The 22,218-nt window shown below is 31.0% G+C and overlaps 1 long non-coding RNA gene across 1 annotated transcript; it reads left to right on the top strand.

Annotated features, from left to right (window-relative positions):
- The first annotated feature begins 15,923 nt into the window (after nt 1–15,923).
- Nucleotides 15,924–19,184, top strand: LOC132742841 (uncharacterized). Its single transcript, XR_009627493.1, has 3 exons — nt 15,924–16,389; nt 17,254–17,311; nt 19,073–19,184. It is a non-coding gene; the product is annotated as an uncharacterized LOC132742841 (long non-coding RNA).
- Nucleotides 19,185–22,218: the final 3,034 nt, after the last annotated feature.

Raw genomic sequence — 22,218 nt, 5'->3', positions numbered from 1 at the left:
TTTACTTCAACTCCGGCAGAAATGCCATACTTGATTAATTTGTCAGATGTTTTCAGAAATACAATAAGAAACAGTTTGTTTTAAATGGAACAATGAAAATTGTCCGACTTTGACTATATCAAAATAGTCCTTGTTTAAAATAGAGATAAAAATAAAAATAATCCCAAGCAAGTTATATTTTATTGGCTACAGAGTTGTACCATTTAAACCGCAGTATTAGGTGTAATTAAAACAACTTTTTATATGATGTACCACTAATTATTCATCAGGACTTCATGTAGGGGTCCTTTCTAATAAAATCTTAATTTATAATCAAGGTTTTTTCAAATGAGGACTGTGTAAGTGATCCCAACAAGTTTCAATATTTGGTAATATTTTAAAGTGGATTAGGTCAACTGGTTGTAATGATTGGATGCTTTACCATTTTGCACCCCAGTTAGGGTACTAAGAAATGACACATTGGGCTGCCCTTTTTATACACATTTACGTAGTCATACAAATGCAATGTACTGTACATATGTAATAATATTTAGTGTAAGTTTTTTTTTTAATCTGAAAAAAAACAAAACAATTGAAAAGCGTTAAATAGACTGACACAGTTGTAAAATGTTTTACAATTTTAAGTAGCCGTGATGTGTCTTGAACAAATTCTTCAGCTGTTTGAAATTAGGTTTATATTCATGGGAATGATCTGAGTGGGTCATATCGTTTTTATTGTTTTTCTAAGACAGATCAAGACTTGTTGAAAATGTACCAACCTTAGAATGAAATAATGACGATAAATGTTTTAATAACCAATGTAAATTTAAAGGGAGACACAGGCAAAATTTTCATTTCTTAGTTTTGAAATTTTCATTCATTATTCTGTAAATGTCCTCAAAATGAATACACTAAACAGTCAAAGGAACAAAACTTTTCTCCATATAAAGAATAAAATGGTGTTTTCCTAACTTGACCCGCGAGGGTCAGGTTAGAGGGCTAAAATTTCACAATAGTTGTCACTCTGTACTCTGGAAACGTTAAAAAACATGTCAAATCAATTACTTAGACTTGTTTCAATCATACAATATCCACAATATTATTTGTTATTGTAACTTCCAGGGTTTGTTCAAATCGCATGACTTGTTTTTAAACTATTCGGTGATTCTGTTCGTGTCAAAATTTCGTTCAACATATATAGATATATTTAAACTTTAAACCCAAAATATATAGAATTTATACAGAAATTCATGTTGGGACTTTAAGAAATGTCATTTTAGGGTGATTTGAGTACAGAAAATCATTTTTATATTTTTGCCATTATTTTGCCTAAGTATCCCTTTAAATCATAATGTCCTCTTCCATTTATTATTGGCTATTATAGCATAAAATCGGCTATTTTCGCCTTTTTTGCCCATGCGTTAACGGAGTCAAAACCGTGTGTTAACAAGGGCACGCGCACTTGTTATAGCCCGGTTTTACCTATGCGCAAAAAATTATACAGGGCCCTGTAAACAAAAACAAAAATGGACGCCGATTTGACCTACTTGCCAAAAGTTGGCGATACATGTAATTTCGCAGCGCGGTCTGAGGCAGAGAAATTTTGTATCATCGACAAAATTAATGAATGGCCTTGTCCCCAATATGTTATCAAATCAAAACATACTGGAGAGGTTTTGAGGGCATTTCGTCATCAACTGTTCCCCCACAGACGCCGGAGCGACTGATCCAACCAGGTAGATATTTAAGTATTTTATCAATAATTTCTTTTCCGTTAGGTTAACATTTTTCATGTATTTAATATATGCATTCGTATAAATTATTTGTTGATTCTATTCATGTGAAACGTTGAAATATTGCAATCTGGACAGCAAAATAAGTAAACAACGCAACGTGCATTTTCGGTACTTTCCGTATGCCCTCGTTTTCTTTCGTGATGTTTACTTCATTGAGTAATTATACATGAAATCTATTACACTGATACTTGTTTTGATTTGTACACATACTTTTTATATAATCTTATTTTTGCAGTCACATCGACCCCTACTGCAACTGAGCTGTTTTTAGAGGAAATAGAACCAAATGTGCTGCAAGAAATCTTAAATGATGCTTTTGGTATGTAATAGTAAATTAAACTAAAACAATTGAATAGAATAGAATAACTTTTATTTCCAATCAAGAGTCATGTTAAATGACATGTGAATCACAAAAATAACAAGCAATTATCATAGTATTGCAAGCAATCCATAAGTCCCCTACCGGTTAGAACCCCATCAACATTCTGAAGGGCCATTGGCCATTCACTAATGTTTCATTTTTTTTCTATTTTAAGTAAATTTGTTGGAAAAGTTCTTTAAAAGCGATCACAGGAAACAGTTTTTATGAACAGACAGACAGACGGACTGAGGACACTCTAAAGTTAATATTTGAAACATCCCTGTTACCAAAATATAACATTTTAAAGCAAAATTCTTAAAGAGGAGATAACTCTTGAATTAAAGATGCAATTTCACAAAAATTTTCAGCTCTTTTTGACTAATCACAAATATTGTTATATTTTCCATGTTTTAAGCCTATTTGTTGCCAAGGCAACTGATATTTTATCAAAATAGGAAGAACAGATAAGACATGCATAATCTCAAGACTGCTATCTACCTATATGTCAAGTTTCACAAAAATATTTCCAGTACTTTTTGAGTTATCACTGGATTCAGTTTATGTGTAAAATTTGCCAAATTTTCAGTCTATGTGTTGCCATAGCAACCAGAATATTCAACATAGGAAGAAAAGAAAAAGACGTGCATAATCTCAAGACTGCCATCTACCCATATGTCAAGTTTCATAAAAATATTTCCAGTACTTTTTGCGTTATCACTGGATCCAGTTTATGTGTAAAATTTGCCATATTTTCAGCATATTTGTTGCCATAGCAACCAGAATTTTCAACAAAGGAAGAAAAGAAAAAGACGTGCATTATCCCAAGACTGCCATCTACCTATTTGTCAAGTTTCATAAAAATATTTCCAGTACTTTTTGCGTTATCACTGGATCCAGTCTATGTGTAAAATTTGCCATATTTTCAGCCTATTTGTTGCCATAGCAACCAGAATTTTCAACATAGGAAGAAAAGAAAAAGACGTGCATAATCTCCATACTGCCATCTATCCATATACCAAGTTTCATAAAAATATTTTCAGTACTTTTCAAGTTATCGCGGGATCCAGTTTTGTGGACGGACGGACTGACGGACTGACAGACGGACGGACAGACGGACGGAGGGTAAACCTAAAGTCCCCTCCGGTAAACCGGTAGGGGACTAATAAAGAGATTAAAGATCGAATAAAGACTTTAAAGAAACTAAAACTTGATTTGTATATAATAGTAACAACAATAAACTTAAAGAAAAAAAACAATACAAACAAACACAGTAAATAACCAGCTAACAATAAAGTAATTGGAATAATATATGTACTGTATCTTTTAAATATTTACAAGCCTGTGACTTTGTTTCTTTCTTAATTTGACATGCTTGGCAACCGTAATAATAAAGCACAAATTTTTGTTTAACCCTATTTATTCCAGTTTCTAAGGTTAGCAAGAACTAATATAATATAAGAGTCCAAGCCGGGATTAAACACTTGTCTCTTAAATAACAGTGAAATCACAAACCATGTTACTAAATAGCTATTCCTAAATTAAGTCTGTTATAAATTTTCAATATATATGCATCTTATAAACTTTCACAGATAATTGGTCTGATGACAATGTAAATAGTAAAGATGACAATGTAAATAGTATAAAAGACAACTCCTCTGATTTGGATGATGAAGAGCTTGACAGGCTAGATATAGAGGCAAAGTGTGCTAACACAGAGCAATCTGAAAGATGGGCATTCAAGAAATTGACAGGTATTAAAATTAAACTGAAAAAGAATACCTTTACAAAAAATTATACTATAGAAATTCTCAATTAAAGTAACAGAAAAGTTTAAGAATGTTAGTCCACAATTGAAAACTTTTAATATTGAGTATATAAGACATATTATATACAGCTGTATTTTTTAAAAATAAACATTTTTAAATGAAATATGAGCATTTTCATACCAAAATAGTTTCATATTTAAAGCAAACTCTTGAATTTACTGTACATTATAGCTTTTTTTTATTTTCCTGACATTATAATTTGAAAGATTTCCATTTGAAATTTTATGTACAGGCTATATTAAGAAGTACCGGTACATTGAAAAATAACTTTGAACAGTGACAATACGGAAAATACATTTCAATACAGTGAAAAATAAATCCATACAGTGACAATACGGAAAATGAAAATGCATATTTTATTACATTAATATTTTTCAGTATCTTTTTTTTTTTAAATATAAATATAAAATAAACATTATTAATATTTAATATGTGACAAATAGAGGATGTTCAAGTATTTTCTATAAATACAGGATTTATTTTCATATGTGGTGTGAAATGAATATTTACAGCCATGAGTGATATATGATAATTTTCATAGCACATGATGAAAATAAATCCTGTATTTATAGAAAAAATTTAATTTTCTGTTTATCATATTCATTTATCCCTTTTTTGACATTACAATTTGAAAGACTTCCTTTTTAATTTTGTTTATTGGCTGAATTTAGAAGAAAGTCCTTCAAGAAACCATTGAAAAAATGGAAAATATGTTTCACTGCAGTGTAATATAAATTTTTACTGTGCAAATATTTCATTTATAAATATATAACAAAAGCATATTTTTTTCAGATTACATCAGGAAGAGAAACATGATTTTAGATTTTCACAATATTACACCTGAAGATCTTGGTAAAACACTAAGAAAATTTTACGCTGAAATTAAAACAAAGGACGGTAAAAAGTTTGCTCCAGGCAGCCTACGTGGAATAAGAGCAGGAATCCACCGAGCTCTGACTTCCCCACCATTCAACAGAAACTTCAATATTTTAGTTGATAAAGAATTTATTTTAGCAAATAAAATGATAGATAATATGTGCAAAACTTATATAAATGCCAGAAACAGGCTGTCCAGCACCTTCTGACAAAAAATTAGGGCAAATTTTAGGGTAATTTTTAAGAAATTTTAGGGCTAAAATTAGGAATTTTAGGGTAAATAAAAGAAATTTTAGGGCTAAAATTTGGAATTTCATAACAAAATTATGGCCTCAAAAGACCATAATATGGGCTCAACTTTGCATATTTGACACAAAAGTAACTCACAAATAATGCTATAGTTCAGTTATAGCAAAGGTGTTACCAGTGTTCCATAGTCACCAGTGAAGAAATGGATTCACTGGTCAATTGCCTTTAAAAAGAGCTGAAAAACTACATTAAAACATAACAAGAATGAAAACATTTTCAAAGTATCCTGGAACAACCAATATTCAATTAGTTAAGCTTTGATTAGCAAATAATAAATGGAAGGGGAAATTATGCTTTAGATTTATTTTAGCTATAAATGCATTTATTATCAACATTTATTCATTTTAAGGTTGGTACATTTTCAACAAGTCTTGATCTTTCTTAAAAAACAATAAAAACAGTCATTCCCAGGAAACTTAAAACTTAAATTCAAACAGCAGGGTATACATCTATGAAGAATTTGTTCAATATAAATCAGGCTACTAAAAATCATAGAAAATTTCACAACAGTGTTTGTTTCTTCAATGATTTTCAACAGTTCTTTTTCCAGATTTTAAAAAACTTACACTATATGTTATAACATATGTGTACAAAAAGGGCAGCTGAAGGTGTCACTTCTTAGTAGCAAAATGGTTAAAGCATCCAATCATTACTGCCAGTTTACCTTACCCACTTTATAATTAGCAATGGAAACTTGTCTAGATCTGCAAGCTGGTATCACTAACAAAAGATCTGTTCTACAGATAACTTGATTACAAATTAAGATTTTATTAGTAAGGACCCCTATGTTTGATGAAGTTTAGTTGTTTATCATGTAAATAGTTGCTTACAAAGTACACCTAAGACTGAGGTAAATGGTAAAACTCTGTAGCCAATAAAAATGTAACTTCTTTGGACATATTTTTATCACAATTTTAAACACTGGTGACTATTTTGATATAGTCAAAGCCAGACAATTTTCATTGTTCCATTTAAAACAAACAGTTTTTTATTATTTCTCTGATAACATCTGGTAACTAATCAAGTATGGCATTTCTGCAGGAGTTGAAGTAAATACAACATGTTACTTTATGCAATTTAATCAGACATGACATTAGCTCCACTGACTGTGTACAAATTTATGTTGTGATTGAAACATGGTTGTTTCGCAATATGTTTATCACAAAAGATAAAAAAATAGGAATTTACGTGAAAAAATAGGGCTTTTTTAGGAATTCCCTTTGAATTTTTCATTTTTTTAGGAATTTTAGCCAAACTGAAAAAATTTAGGATTTTTTAGGAATTTTAGGGACGCTGGACAGCCTGCAGAAATGAAAAGCCCGCCCACTATCCGGCTATTGCAGAAGGTGACCTTTTTAAACTTTCAAGCTATCTTGCTAAATACCAAGAATCCCCTGAAATTTTGTTCCACTGTTTTTGGTTTTTATTATGCTACTTGTTTGCCAGACGTGGGAGGGAAGGGTTTAGGGATATGACCAGGAATACCTTCCAAGTTAAAACCGATGACCTTGGTTATGAGTATCTAGTTATGGCAACTACCGAGAAAACCAAAAATTGGCAAGGGGGCAGTAGTTCCAAAGCATGGGACTATAGTGATGTAAGGGCATATGGGTTAGAGGTCAATAATTGTCATCTCAGTATTGTTAAGGTGTACAACTTTTATATTTCCAAATTAAATCCTAGAAATGAGGCCTTATTTCAACGGCCAATACTAAGTCCTAAATTTATAGAAAGTCCATACTGGTTCACTGAACAAGTTATAGGTAAAAACAAACTTGCTGAAGTAATGAAGTCAATTTCAACAAGTGCTGGTCTTTCACAAATTTATACAAACCATTCTGTTCGTGCAACAGCCATAACAGTTCTGTACCAGAGTGGTGTAGATACCAAGCAAATATGCAAATTAACAAAGCACAAAAATGAAGAAAGTCTAAAGCATTATATTGATGGTCAAACCTCTGACCAAAAAAGGCAGTGTGCTAATGTTTTGTCCGGGGCACTTTCCAGATCAAATGTCAGTGACCAAGTTATCAAAACCAATTCTGTAGCTGTTCCAGAAAGTGAAACTGATGTACCACTACCAGTAGTTTCTAGTGTCTCGGGTCAGGATTCGAACACATCTGAAAGAAAACAATCCACTGTTGCGCAAAGTTCGATTAATGTCAATGAAAATATGCAAAACATAATGATGCCTTTTGCTGGTCCCCAACATTTTACATTCAATGTTTCAGGAGGAGCTTGTCATTTTCATTTTCATTACGACTCACAGAAAGATGCAAGAAATTGATAAATTGTTAAAAAAATGACAATTTATATGTAAGACATGATACACATTTGTTTGTTGCAGCAGATATCAATTAATTTTTTAAATTTTTAATTAAAAAGTCTGCATTTTTTTGTGTTTAACTTTAAAAAACTCTTGCTTCTTGTTTTTAAGTTACAATGTCTGCAGAGTTTTTAGGAATAGTTAGTAGCCTAGCCCGGTACGGCTTTAAAAGACAAGCACTTGTTGAAATTAACTTTATTACTACATGTTTAATATATAGAGGATATTAAATTTAAATAAGTGTACTTTTATACTAAATTTATTGAACGTGTACGGCTCGTGAAAATATGTGGCATTTTATCATGTTTCGTGAAAATATATACCATATTTCACGAAAAACAAAAAAATAACCTTTTTATTTAATTTCATTATCAAAGAAAATGCTTGCTACCAACTGCAATTGTACAGCGCGCAGTTAATTATGCGTAAGCTCAAGAAAAAGTTGTTTTGTATTTATCAGATTTTTCAAACAAAACGGCGAAAGAAGTCCCATAAAATAAATATGAGTTTTGACTCTGCCCACTTTCATATTTATATTTCATATGTTTATAAGTTCACTTCAGACCTTATAAATGAATAAAGTATTGTCATAACATAAACTGTATGTGAATAGTCAAGGAATGAGAAAATGATAAATTGGACATATTCTTATTGCCAATATTGGAATGTAAATAAGACTCAGCAAAATAAAATACAGTACATGTTTGATAAATGAATTATTTATTGTGCCTTGAATTGTTAATTAATTTGTAAAAATTTACATGTTGTAATGATTAATGAAATAAAATTATACATGTAGTATGAATCTACTTACAGAACTGAAACTTCACTGTCTTCATTTGTTTTTTCACTCTTCATTATCTCAGTGTGTCCATCATTGTTTCCTTCACATAAATGGTTTCACCAACATGAACAGTTTAGCAGTCTATTATTTTTTCTTCAGGTTTCAGTCAGAAAATACAAATGAAACATACATTAATTTCAGTGTCTCAAAGGAATCTACCGGTATAAGCCTATTTTGTTTCCACGAACTGTATACCGTTATCCATTTATAAATTATCAGCTGCATCCATTTTGACTTTTTGTGCGGTACACAACGTGTGACGATGCACGAGGCCTAAGAAAGCGACCCATAAAAAAGGCTACATTGTCCTTACGCCTATCAACTTTTTGTCAATTTCAATACAAAACACTGCTTTAATTCCATCATAATTGTTAAAAGTATGCCATGAGGCTGAGCTTTTTTCATAAAACTATTAAAACTCGACATTTCTTTCGGCGCCGACCTTTTCTATTTCTCAAGTTGTTGGCCCCGAAAAATTAAACGCATATGTAAAACTTGTTGTCAAAGCGACGTGCGAATTGGATAAATACCGTCGAAGCGCAACCGTTTTCCCCGGTATTTATGAATTTGTTTTGAATAAAAAATATGAATCTGGTTAAAAAATTTATGCTATAATGGCGTCAACGCACGTTTTTCCGTGTTATAACGTCTGCAGAGTCCCTCGGAACTGTTGGAGCCCTCGCCCTACCGGGCTCGGGCACCAACCGTTCCTCGGGACTCTGCAGACGTTATAACACGGAAAAACGTGCGTTAACCCTATAATAACAACTAATTGAATATTTGTAGACCAAGGATACATTTAACTTTAAATACGTTTTTGTACTAGTTTTGTTTAAATGTAGTTTTTCAGCTCTTTTTATTCAGAGTAGCAGTTACATTTAAGTTACATGTAAGTGCAGTTGACCAGTGAATCCATTTATTCACTGGTGACTATGGAACACTGGTAGTTATAAGTGAAACAGACCATTATTTGTGAGTTACCTTTGTGTCAAATATGCAAAGTTGAGTCCACATCATGGTCTTTTGGGGCCATAATTTAGTTATAAAATTTAAAATTTTAGCCCTTTTTTACTTATCCTAAAACGTCTTAAATATTGTCCTAAATTGTCATATTTTGTCAGAAGTTGCTGGACAGCCTGTATAATGCTATTGTAGCAATAAATGAAATTCATGACCACTCGTTTAAATAATGTGTTACATTTTTTACGTCAGGTGTTTTTAATTAGATCTAAAAGTCATGCATATTTAAAATGAGATTGATAACATTTAAAAGGGATTGATAAGGACAATTGATAGATAATACATTTTTATAAAGAACAGTTTATGTTGTTGTTGTTTCAGATATGACGTAAACATAGTTGTAAATAACCCGACAATGAGAGGCTGTAATAAAAGCCGTTTTACCACTGGTTCGTTTGAGTTGATGCCAGATTTCCAAGACAGCAATCCCAGTATGCCAACCGAGGAGCAAAAAGAATAACATTTTAGCCTTGGACCGAAACAATATGTTGTATACCAACACCACTATAATAATGATGTACCAAAGTTTGTAATAACTCTGCGACAAATTTAATGCCGCTGCAGCTGTTGACTCGAAATCTTGAAACGCTTTTCAGCACTATCATTGTATCGTTATCTCAGGCTGCCAGAATTGTTGTATGTTGCCATTATCGAAGGAACTATTTTATTGCTGTGATGCACGGTCAACATTGGCTTTTGGGCTTCTCACCGTAACACAAGACTTATCATTGATGAAGTTTAAGGGACGAGGCCGATTTTAGCTCACCTGTCACAAAAACAATGTGCGCTTTTATGATTGCTTTTCGTCCGGCGTAACTTTTATTTTAAACAACATCTCCTCATAGACCACTGAGCAGATTTCATCCAAACTTCACAGGAATGTTTCTTTGGTAGTAACCTTAAAATTTTTTTCAAAGAATTTAATTCCATGCAGAACTCTGGTTGCCATGGCACCCGAAAGAAAAAAACTTAAAAATCTTTACTTGAAACAAAACAAAAAGCTAGAGCTTAGATATTCGGCATGTCAAATCTTCAAGTGAGTGTTACAAAGTTTGTTTAAAATTGGTCCAGTCCCGGGAGGTCATTAATTTTCCTTATATGTATATATATATTAAAAACCGAAAAAAAAAATCTCTTAAAAAAACAAAGAGTTAGAGCTTAGATATCGAACACAAAACATCGTTTAGTGATTGTTTACCAAGTTGTTCAAATGAAAGCCCTGGTGTTAAAATTGGTCCCGCCCTGGGGGTCATTAACTTTCCTGATGTATATAGTAAAAACAAAAAATGTGTTCTTTGAAAAACCCAAAGAGCTAGGGCTTATATATTAAGCATGAAACATCTTCTAGTGAGTGTCTACAAAGTTTATTCAAATATAAGCCCAGGGTTCAAAATAAGCCCCACTCAAGTGGGTCATTAATTTTCCTTATATGTTCATAGTAAAAACTAAAAAAAAATCTTCTTTCAAATAACCCAAAGAGATAGAGCTTAGATATTTGGCATGAAACGCCATTTAGTGAGTGTCTACCAAGTTTGTACACATTCAATCACTGGAGATAAAATTGGCCCCAGCCCGTCATTGACTTTCCTTAAATGTATATAGCAAACCTTAAAAAGTCTTATTTTAAGAAAACCAAAGAGCTATAACATAGATATTAAACATGAGACATCTTCTAGTGGGTGTCTATCATTTTTTTTTAGATAAAAGGCCAAATTTGACCACGTCGTTGATTTTCCCTTTATGTATATAGTGAAATCTTTAAAACTTCTTTAAAGCACCCAAAGAACTAGAGCTTAGATATTTAGCATGAAACATATTCTAAAAGGTGTTTGCCAAGTTTGTTCAAATAAAAGCCCAGAGTTAAAATAATTCTTGTTCATGGAGAGTTTTTTTATATTCAGGTGAGCGATTTCAAGCCATCATGGGCCTCTTGTTTCTATTTCATTTTCTTTTACAATTCGTAAAGTTGTTTAAATCTAATCGATTCTTAAATATCTACAATGTATGCATCCATGATAATTTCATGCCTTATGATTATTCATATTCGCCTGGTGTCAATTTTATTCATTTTGTTGTCAATGCTTTAAAAAATCTCATAGTTATATCATGCTCATATATTTATTGTCAAGTTATGCTGAATTGTTTATAAACTGTTATTATGTTAACTGTCTAAGAGTTGATAAATTATAAAAAAATAAATCAGCCTTAAATATGAAAAAGACTACCATCACTAACTGATTGAACTTATTATGTTTATTTATACAAAATAATATATAAAGTTAAACTGAATATTCACATCCATTCATACCGAATTTACATAATGGAAGTAAAAAAAGTGATATAAAAATCATAAAGCAAAACAATATGAATTCAGATTATAAATTCTGCTCAGTTAGGATAACGATAGAGTGACGCACCTGTCAGGTTCATTATTACGGTGTAAAACTGTTATCATATTACTATAGTCAATCAGTTCAGTTAGGATCGCCTCCGTGGTCGAGGGGTTAGAGTCTATGACTTCTAATCCAGTTACCTCTCTGGCGTGGGTTCAATCCCCGGGAGATGCTTTGGTAGTTAAGCGCGGAGGAAGGTAGTCTAGTACTGGTCTAACTCTCCAGGAACGATGGTTAGGAACCTACCCGCCTATATGACTTAAATACTGTTGGGAAAAGGCGTAAAATGAAACAAACAAACAAACAAACAAGCAGTTCAGTTATGTAGCTTACAAATATAAAAAACAACATCAAACTGTATATATTGTATATATCTTATACATATTTCTAAAACCATTTTTAATTATCTTATTTCTCTTTTATTTTCTTAAAAATCATTTTATTACATTTTGTTTGTTTCCATGCATTTAAATTTATTACACGATGAAGAATTTACAATTAGTAGCAATGCTGGTAATTACAATAGATTTCGCTTATAAAAGTCAATTTCTGGAACGTTGATGCAACCATTTCCGAAACAATATGCATAAATGTACACACTTTAAATTATCAGATTAACAGATCTGAAGGTATGAAAAACTTGTGCACTGTATTAATACTACTTGTACTATGACGGATAATTAGTCATGCTGGTGTATTTTATATACAGTCATGTAGTTTATTAGTTTAACAATATAAAAAACCTACACATGTTCGACAATATATGTACATCTGATGTAAACATAAAAAAATAACAATAACAACAAAAAAAAAGGGGGGGGGGGAGAATACATTTTGAAAATCTCGAAACTATGACAAAATTGTTGCTATGTATATATATATTCGATTTTTAAAACCAGTTTTAATACCTTTTCAGTTGATTGTTGAATATTTTTGTGTACACATAAAATGAAATGCCAACCTCATATTACCAAAGGCAAAAAGTAGATGTTTACAATTGTTGTCCAAGATAGGTTGTCATAGTAACAGTTAGAGTAGCTAATGGTTACATAACTTGTATAAATATGAATAATCGAAATACCCATACAGGACATGTGTGATTTCCAAGGTGTATAAAAGACATAGCATCATTTACTTGTCGCAAATATTTTCATTACATTGTAATAATATCAATTTAGAGGTTTGCATAGATTATTTATTGGTTCAGGCACAAAATGAATATTTTTTATGCGCTTTGGAGACAACATAATTACAAAGTAATTTTAATATATTTAAATTAGTGTTGTTTGTTTATATTAATAAGGAAAGTTACTTTTACAACATGAAAAAGTATTCTTCAAATTTTAGTGTTTCTACTTTTGGGTTACTTTTTTCCTTTTATTCTAAACTAAAATATGAATTCGTATGAAGAGTTTAATTGTTTTACACCATACGTTGTTAATTCAAAACATTATTTTTAACCCTTAAATTTGTAATTATATTTAATGTTTCAATATACGTGTGAAGTTTCGGCGTTAAGTAACCAGAATTTAGTTTCATTTAGTAAGGCTGGTAGTATCATGTCATACATTGATACATATTACCATACCATACATTTATATTATTATATAAACTTATGTAGGAATGTACAAAAATGCAAGTGACTGTTTATACGTTATTTTTGTACATACGAGTAATATTAAGTCATTAATAAGGAGCATACGGTTCAGATCTAAAGTTTTTACAAAATCTTCTTCTTTTTACACTATAAGTTCTACAAAATTCTTCTCCTTTCTAGTGTAAAAAGGAGAAGAATTTAATAAGATTAGTCTTCCGTTTTTATCCTATTCTTGAATATGAATTTATTTAAAATATGTTTGATTTTGATTGTATATGTATATATATATGTATATATGTATTTGTTTATTTTCATGAAATAAATATGTTTAAACTAAAAGCCTGTATAGCTTAATACTAAATGACACAATATATGTAAACTATATTACAAAAATTGTTTCTTTTTGTACATAGTTTCAATTTACTTGTACATCATCTCTGCAGTTTCAGGGTCCTTCAAACTTGTGTTGTATTTAACATAAAATATCAAACTAGGTTGTAATGCTCATAGGAAGTAGTTTCACTGATAGTTATATTTTGTTTCTTGTGTTTCTGGCTAGTGAGAAAAATAATCAATCAATTGGTTAGATATTGAGGATAGAGAAATCCAAACCCTCGGGCAATCTGTTCCATTGGGAGCTCGCCAAGGCTCGTTCCCGACAGAACCGATCACCCTTGGGTTGGGATTTCTCTATCCTCTAACCCAATGATAGATTATATTAATATAGTATACCCGCAACTTAGATATCACTGAAAGGGCCCAATCAATTTTTTTTAAATGTTTTAAAAAATTAGTATAACATAATTGTTCTTGTGAAAGCAGTGTTTAACCTTTCAATATCGATAGACATTGAAAGACAAGTATTATATATTTCCAAGCTAAAAAAAATTATCCCTGTATATGCCAAGCATCCCTTTTATTAATATTGTATCTTATCGAACCGATTCATCCATATACTGTCCATGACAGAAAATATTACTTGGTTTGGCACTAATAATAAATATTTGAATATGGTTTCATTCGTGTTTTTTTTCAATTCAAAATAGATAAAAGTAACAGTACAATAATAAACAGGACAACACAAATTAAGAAATTGGCCCCACAATAAGATATATAAAACTTAAATTTGATGAATCAAAATGGCTCTTGATTTGAAAAGTTTAAATATATAGATCACCAAAATATATGTTTCATCCAGTAAAATTAAGGAATTAAAGGCAATAAATATACATATAGAGGCAAACAACATTCGTCGAAACATATTTGTTTTGATACAGGGTGTGGACTTCAGTATATTGAACAAAATTTTACAATATTTTTTTCAAATATATGAAACGAATTTTGAAAGCTAATTTTTACAAGAGAACAAATATTATAGCCTTCAATTAGCTTTTAGATATAAAGTCAACAGACAACAAAAAAATTGTTTTTGGAATTGTTTAACAACTAAAACAAATATTGTGTTTATTTGATAGTTGTTATTGTATTGATTTTGTCCATTGCATCTCATATGATGTCAGCTTTGTCTCTAATTACTGACACTATATATTTGTTTTAAATTCATACATTAGCATTAAATTATTTGACACAGTTATTTATATTAAATCCTGTTAACAAAGGTATACTAATATTTTACATGTTACTTACTGCTTAAGTTATTTGATGCGGATGTTAATCGAAACCATGTGTTTGTCATTTTACATCAAGTTTAAGGGATAAAAATGTTAATGTATTTCCGAATGTTTTAAATTTTTTCACAAGAAATGACCATGCATTAATCATATTAGTATGAATCATCATACGAGTATACAGCAAAATAAAGCCAAATAAAATGTGAATGTGATAAACATGTATTATGTATATTTCACCGATGAACTGATGTTCTTCTTTTTAATCATACATCATACAACATACCTAGTAACGCAGATTACACGGGAAAGATAATTGTATATGTAAGACAAGCTAAAGATTATACGAGTTTCCTACCATGTATTGTCCCCAATAATGTTTTAAGTGCAAAAAAAAAAAAAAGAAATTTGAATTTGAAAGTATACCATAATAAAATGAATGATGTTCAGAGTGGCGTTATTACATCGACTTTTAACAATTTAGCCATTATAAAATTGACCATTAAGTTGTAATAATGAGGACAATGTTTAAATGTGGAACACTGCTTTAATCAAGGCAAGAAGGGTGTGTGGGGGGACTGAAACGTCAACGGTAGATTCCGCTTTCTACGGTCGTTTTAAGCGTGTGTGTTTTTTTTTTTTTTTAAAGAAATCCTATCTTATTACAGTAAAATTTAACATTTATCAAGTTGTGATTTAATTTATTAGATTAGCAAATCAATAAAAAAATAGAATGAGGCAGTGCTTCTTTTATAGCCTTTTCAAGAAGGAATTAGCTCGTTTACGTTAGTCTGTATATCCCCTTATTTAGATAACCCCGCATGTATAGAAAAGAGACCCATATGACCATTTTTAATTTAATGTCAGGAATTTTCATTTTACTTGAAAAGTCACATCTTAAGCATGATAACTCAATATTAATGCATGTTTAGGGACCAAATTGTTCTGAAGTTAGTCTATAGGGAAAAGTATACAGTAATCTGACCTGTTAAAAAGTAGTACAACATGCAAAGACAGGAGAACGTTATCTCAGATTAGATTCTTCAGTGAGCATCTCGTATGACAAGTGGAGTGGATGGACACTTAACTCGTTATCGCAATATTTGCTATTTAAGATTAATTTAAACAAAAAAGCCACTTAATGTATCTTATACTCACACCTTTGAGCCAACCTTGTATCAGTGTAGCATCAAGTTAAGAGGCAAGAAGTCATGTGAGGGTTTTCAAAGTACATTTAGGCTATATTCAAATAAGGCGAGACGTTTTTGCAGAAATCACAGTTTGAATATTTACTTCCAAGGCCTCATCACATCAAATAATATCAGATAGGAAATTAATATTTCAAACCAGTCTTTATGTACTCAGGTCTAATAAAAATGGAATTTAATTATTTATTATTAATATTTGGATTATTATCATCTGGTAGTGTACATGGTAAGAAATGACTATAGAAGAATACGATTAGCTAGTTTTTATAATGCCATAAACAGGTTTTCGCACATGCAAAACCTTAGAGTTATGTCCCCTCATTTCACACTCGGAAAATATTTGCATAGTAAATCAATTTGTAAATAAATGTGTCATAGCCACTTTGAAAATAAATGACAACAGTTTAGAATTAATTAAATTTAAGACACATATATTGAGCCTTTTATCCGGATATATGCCATTTGGGCGGTTTTTTGTAAAGTCCGACTGGAAAATTGTCAAGCATTACTTTTTTGCATTCGGAATTGTTTTTTCTTTAACATTATTATTACTCTTTGCCTTTGCTTGAATAGCAGCATTCACATAATGACTTAGCAAATCGTATAACATCCTTATCAAGTGACAGTGACTCTGTGAAACCCAGTTTCATAGGGGAAATCTCCCCACAATGTCAATATTATGGAGGAGCAAAAATCTCCTTTGTAGATCAAAGTGTCTATGCCTAGTTATATAAGGGAAATTTCCAACGGTGAAAATATTAAGGCAAGGAGAAGAAAATATCACCTTGTGTCAGCTTAACATATGCGCAATTAGGCAGCAACATTATTTGCGCTTTTATAACACAATTAATATTTTTCAACTATCATTAACTTAACTGTTCACAAGTACGCCTTTTGGTTCCATTTCAGTGCTTTACAATCCGACATGCAAGTCAGACCAGTAAGTTCGAAAAAGATCGTTTCATGTGAATGAATATTTAGGTAAACTGGTATTCAAGGATAAGAGGCAATTTAACACGTTGACTTAAGTTCATTAATCAAACTGAAATTTAATTGAATCCTCTTTGTTATTAACACTTTTTTATTTTAGGTCAGAAAATTTGTTGGGACTCAAAATGGTACAACGAATCTGTTACATTGAGAAATGGGTAGGTACCTATCATGTGTCTACATAACACATTGACAATGTATAACTACTATATTTAGATATAATTGTCAAGTCTATTAAAAGATGTTCAGCCCTTTGAATGACGACCGAGGAATATATAGAAAAATAACTGTTTCTATGTTTAAGCCAAATTGTACAACTTACATGACGCTTTGCTTCATCACTATAACCCTTGTGATAATAAATGTATCATAAGACAAAAAAGGGATTCCATTCTTACATTGCTTGTGTGACGATTGTTCTCTTCTGCCTAGATTCTATAATGATTCTATTATTATATGTAGTGGTTTTAAACCTAAATTACCGGTTAGTTATTATTGTAAACATATACTTAATCTTGTATTTAAATGGATAGTTGAATGTTTTATAGATAAATAAAAAAATATATAAATAATAATGTATTAGATTAGAAAATGTATTCATAACAATTATTTGATAAAACTGACAAATTTTTATTATTTGATATAAAAATATAAAAATTTGTCCTTAAAATTCATTCGAACTCAATACCATCCTAACCAATATTCGACCCAATATCAGTACCTGTTGGATGCTTGATTTCCTCAAATTCAGAAAACGATTATTAAATATAACTACTTTATTAGGTATAAATAGAGCTCAAAAAGCTGTGGACAGAACCAGCCCGCATAGGTCAATCGGTTAGAGCGCGAGACTTGTAATCTCGACATTGTGGGTTCGATTCCCGGGCTGGCAAACTAAAATTTACTATTCAGTCTTACGGACGAGAATTTTTGAATCGAGGTCCCATGTACGGGTGCTTAAACACTTGGCATGCTAAAGAACGGGGAAAATTTGTTTTCTTGAATTGGGGCGTCTTTCTGTTTTTCCGGGTGATTTGCACGTACCCCCAAAATTAAAATAAATAATATTTTTATGGGAAAACCCCCCATATTGGGCCCAACTGGGGCCCGGTATAAAATACACGCAAAAAAACCAAAGGACAGCCCGTTTTCTCCCCCACCCTTTTTGCAGTTAATTTTTAAGAAATAATAAATATTTAGATAAATTTACTTAGAATTTTAATTATTTTACGAATATACAATTAGAAAATTTTAAAAATTAAAAAGGTTGAGTGAAATTTGAAAATACTAAAGAAAATTGGAAAAAACCTAAAAAACCCATTCTTTAAAATTAGTTAAATTATATATTATATTAAATAGCATAAAGAAGTAAACACCTTTAATTTTACTATCAAGTTTTTTCAATAAGAACTTATCAAATTTAACGTTACTGTTATAAACACTAGTTAATTAAACTTGATTAAATTCATTTTAATCATTTTGTAACAAATCAACTGGCAAAGTAGCCATAAGAAAAAATATGTATAAAACAGCTAGCCCGTTCACGTTATAATTTTTTTTTATATATCTGTATATACATATTTGAAAAGCAACATAAAAAATAAATAAATAAATGAAAAGTGCACGGATTTAAACAAAACATTTTTCAAAAATGTCATGCATTTTAAATGTTTTAAACTTTTAAGCTCGTTTAAAAGGACACAAATAACAATAGAATATCTCCACTACTTACAAAATAATGATAGAAATGAGTTCAGAAAATTACAGAAGTAATCAATTGAAATATACGTTTGTCTTTGTGACTTTCACATTTATAAGAATACATAATATCACTGCCGCATCATCATTTGTTTTCTTTGTTATTGATTTAATTACTTTGGATGAACAACAGATTGTAAATACCAAACCTTTCTTTTCAGATCAAATTATGAACATCAACCAGTAAGTGTATTAGATAAGATTTGCACTCAAGGATCAGTAATAGCTGCACAGTGTAAGGATATTAAGGGAGAGGCCTTTCAATATCAATTTTCAATGATACAAATAATCATATTTATGTTGTTTGTAATCATATAGACGGGCTTATCTGTCATCCATATCCACATATTCCGTACGCCAACTTGTCTAGACTAATGCTTTTAGATACGGTTGCCGGTGTCCACCAATAACATCGACCCGTCGGTAAGTTGTAAATTTAGTCCTGTGTAGTTGTTTCTTGTGTAGAAATATATTAATATTCTGAAAACATACTCTTATTTTCCCAAACAAATTTAGATACATTTTGGGGAGGCGATGAATCAGAAAAACCCTAAAAATAAGCTATAGTTCATAAATATGCATTAAAAAGTTCATACAAAAAAAACACTATATTTTGCTTTATTTATCCTCTTTACATTGAAAACAAGAATTTTTTAATAATTTTTAAGACATTATGAATACCACAGACATATCTGAGCCTAATTTGAATCATAATCTTTTTTCAGGAAGTCATCTTCGTCTTGAAGATGCCTATTTGAGGTCAAGTGTTACAGCATTCACACTGGAATATAATCTGTCAAACATTGAGTCCCGCTTGCAGATGATGTACCATGCAGTAAACCAGCTGATCTATTTTTAGGCTCAGAGAAATTCTCAAGGTCATCTTGATAACCCTTTTTTGGGCCTTTTTTTCAACAAACTTCAACACCTGTTCTACCTCGGAAAAAAGTTAAAGCCCCCCATTCAACGAAAAAGTTCGGGAAAATCCTAAACTCCATGATCTCCTTCCTTTTAAAACGTGTAAACCCACGTTTTTTGTAGAATCTCTAAAAAAATTTTTTGATTATTTTTTTATATCTTTTTGAAAAAGAAAGGAATTTTATGGAAAATATTTTCTTATCATAAATTTTCTGTACAAAAAAATTTGGTTTCTTTTCACACTTTTTTAAATTTCCCCTTTTTTAAAATTTTTGGTAAAAAAGTTAAAAAATTTAACCCGAATAACAATTTTTGTAAAAAAAAACCCCGGTTTTTTTTTATATCTAAAATTCTTTTTTCCTTTTAATACGGACATGAATATTTACAAAAAAAAACCCCTATTCTACATTTTTTTTCGACCCTTTGGGTCCATATTTTGGTTCGAAAACACGATTTGGGACTTTTTAATTTTTGGAATGTGAGGGTTCCAAATTTCCCAATGAAGTAACTTTTTCATGGGCCCCCGGGGGAAACATTTTTTCCGGAAGTTACTTTAATCCCCCTCGTTTAAAAAGTCACTCCCGGATTTTTCTTTTTGGACGTTTTTTTGGGAAACGTTAAACCCTTTTTACACCGTATTTTCTGGGAAAACCCCCTAAAGGGTTTGGTTTCCCCTTTGGAGAAAATGTTTCGTTAAGTGTTCATTAACATTCCCCTTTTGTTTTGGGAAATACAAAAATAACTGGACACTTTCCTACACAAAGGCCCCCTCGGGAAAACCAAACACATAAAGCTATGGATGTCCTTTGATTAAACCAAAGGGTAAGAAATTGAAATTTTTGTCTTTTTTAAAGATAAAAAACAAATTCAGATAGCAGCTTCTAGATTACATATGGTATCATAAAGGCCGCCTTTACAGCCAAGTAGTTTGAAATTGTTTATCTTTTTCACAGAATTAGGTTTTAATCTAAATGTTAAATTGCAGTGGTTATCAACAAGAAAAGAAATGCTTAAATTTTATTAACTTTGTTACTCTACATATTGCATTTTTGGTTTCGGGATAAAAACCCTTTTTAGGGAAGGGGGGGAAGGGGATTTGTAGAAACTCAAATTTGACGGAATGTAATGATTTTTTTAACGTTAGATGTTCTCTTTCCTAAAACCGTCATTTTTCCGATATTACTAAAAAAAAACACAAGGTAGCTTCAGTCGCCATTTTTTATCAGCAACGGGACCGTTATGATAATTTACCGTACACGTACCGTTCCGAATCTGGTTCCCCCAATAGAATCGTTATAGGCAACTGCTTTGAAACCGGGCCACCGGCCCCACTGTTTGCCCTGAATGACATAAAGTTGGCCCACTTATTTTGAATTGCAAATAAAGGCGATAGTTTTTTAGGCAACAGACCTGTATTCATTTATAAACTGTAAACGATTGGACTTGGAAAAATGGTAACTTTATTACTACAACTTTGTAACAGTCATAAAATTACCGATCTAGGTTTATAATTATTTACATTATTAAAGGAACTCCCACTGAGGTCCAAAAAGCAATAAAACATAACAATGCTACTTTGTTACCCCTTGATCAAGTTCACTGATCAAGTTTGGCACTAAAAGAGAAAGATTTACATAGATAATTCAAGGAATATGCTTAGAAATAAACTGAAAAATCGTTTTGCCTATTTCCTTGCCCATTTCATGTGAAAAGCTGTTGCAACCCTTTTCATTTTTTTTTATTTAATTTTCATAACATAATTATTCTCCCAAAAAACAGAGGAAAAAATGAATTTAAAAATTTTCCCAAAGTAAAAAATTTAAAAATCAAATGGAACAAAAATTTGGCAAAAAAATTTTAAAAAACACCAATTTTGGAGCCCCTTTTTAAATGATATTTTACGGGAAATTTGAAAAAACAAACTTTGGGGGGCATATTATGGGGAAACCCATAAGAAGCTAAACCCCATCTCGATTGTCATTTGTTGTGGCAGGAATTATAAAATTATAAAAAAAGCAGGAAGAAATACGAATTTTTAATAAATATTCATATTTAATTATAGCTTCTTATTGAAATTAATTTTTCATACCAAACTTTGCATTGGGGAATTGAAAAAAAACCTAAACCTTGGCAATGAAAAGGGAACTCTTATAAAAATAAGATAAAATTTCATAAATTTTGACAGCAAGTTGTAGCTGTTGATATGAAAGCTTACTTTTTTAGCCTCGACATTGAGAGCTATCCTTACCTCCTGCAGCATTTGGTATATTAACCAATCATGTTTTAAGTTTTTTTGTACCACCTCAAGTCCTTCTGACCATTATAACATGAACCCTTTGCCCCAGAGGTCCATTGACATATGGGTTTTTGAAACCCTTTTCCCCCCTTG

Source organism: Ruditapes philippinarum, unplaced genomic scaffold (genome assembly GCF_026571515.1).
Source record: "Ruditapes philippinarum isolate M1 unplaced genomic scaffold, ASM2657151v2 ctg14950_1_1_1_1, whole genome shotgun sequence".
Taxonomy (NCBI): domain Eukaryota; kingdom Metazoa; phylum Mollusca; class Bivalvia; order Venerida; family Veneridae; genus Ruditapes; species Ruditapes philippinarum.
The sequence above is the reverse complement of the archived record's forward strand: the minus strand, read 5'-3'. Positions and strand labels throughout refer to the sequence as shown.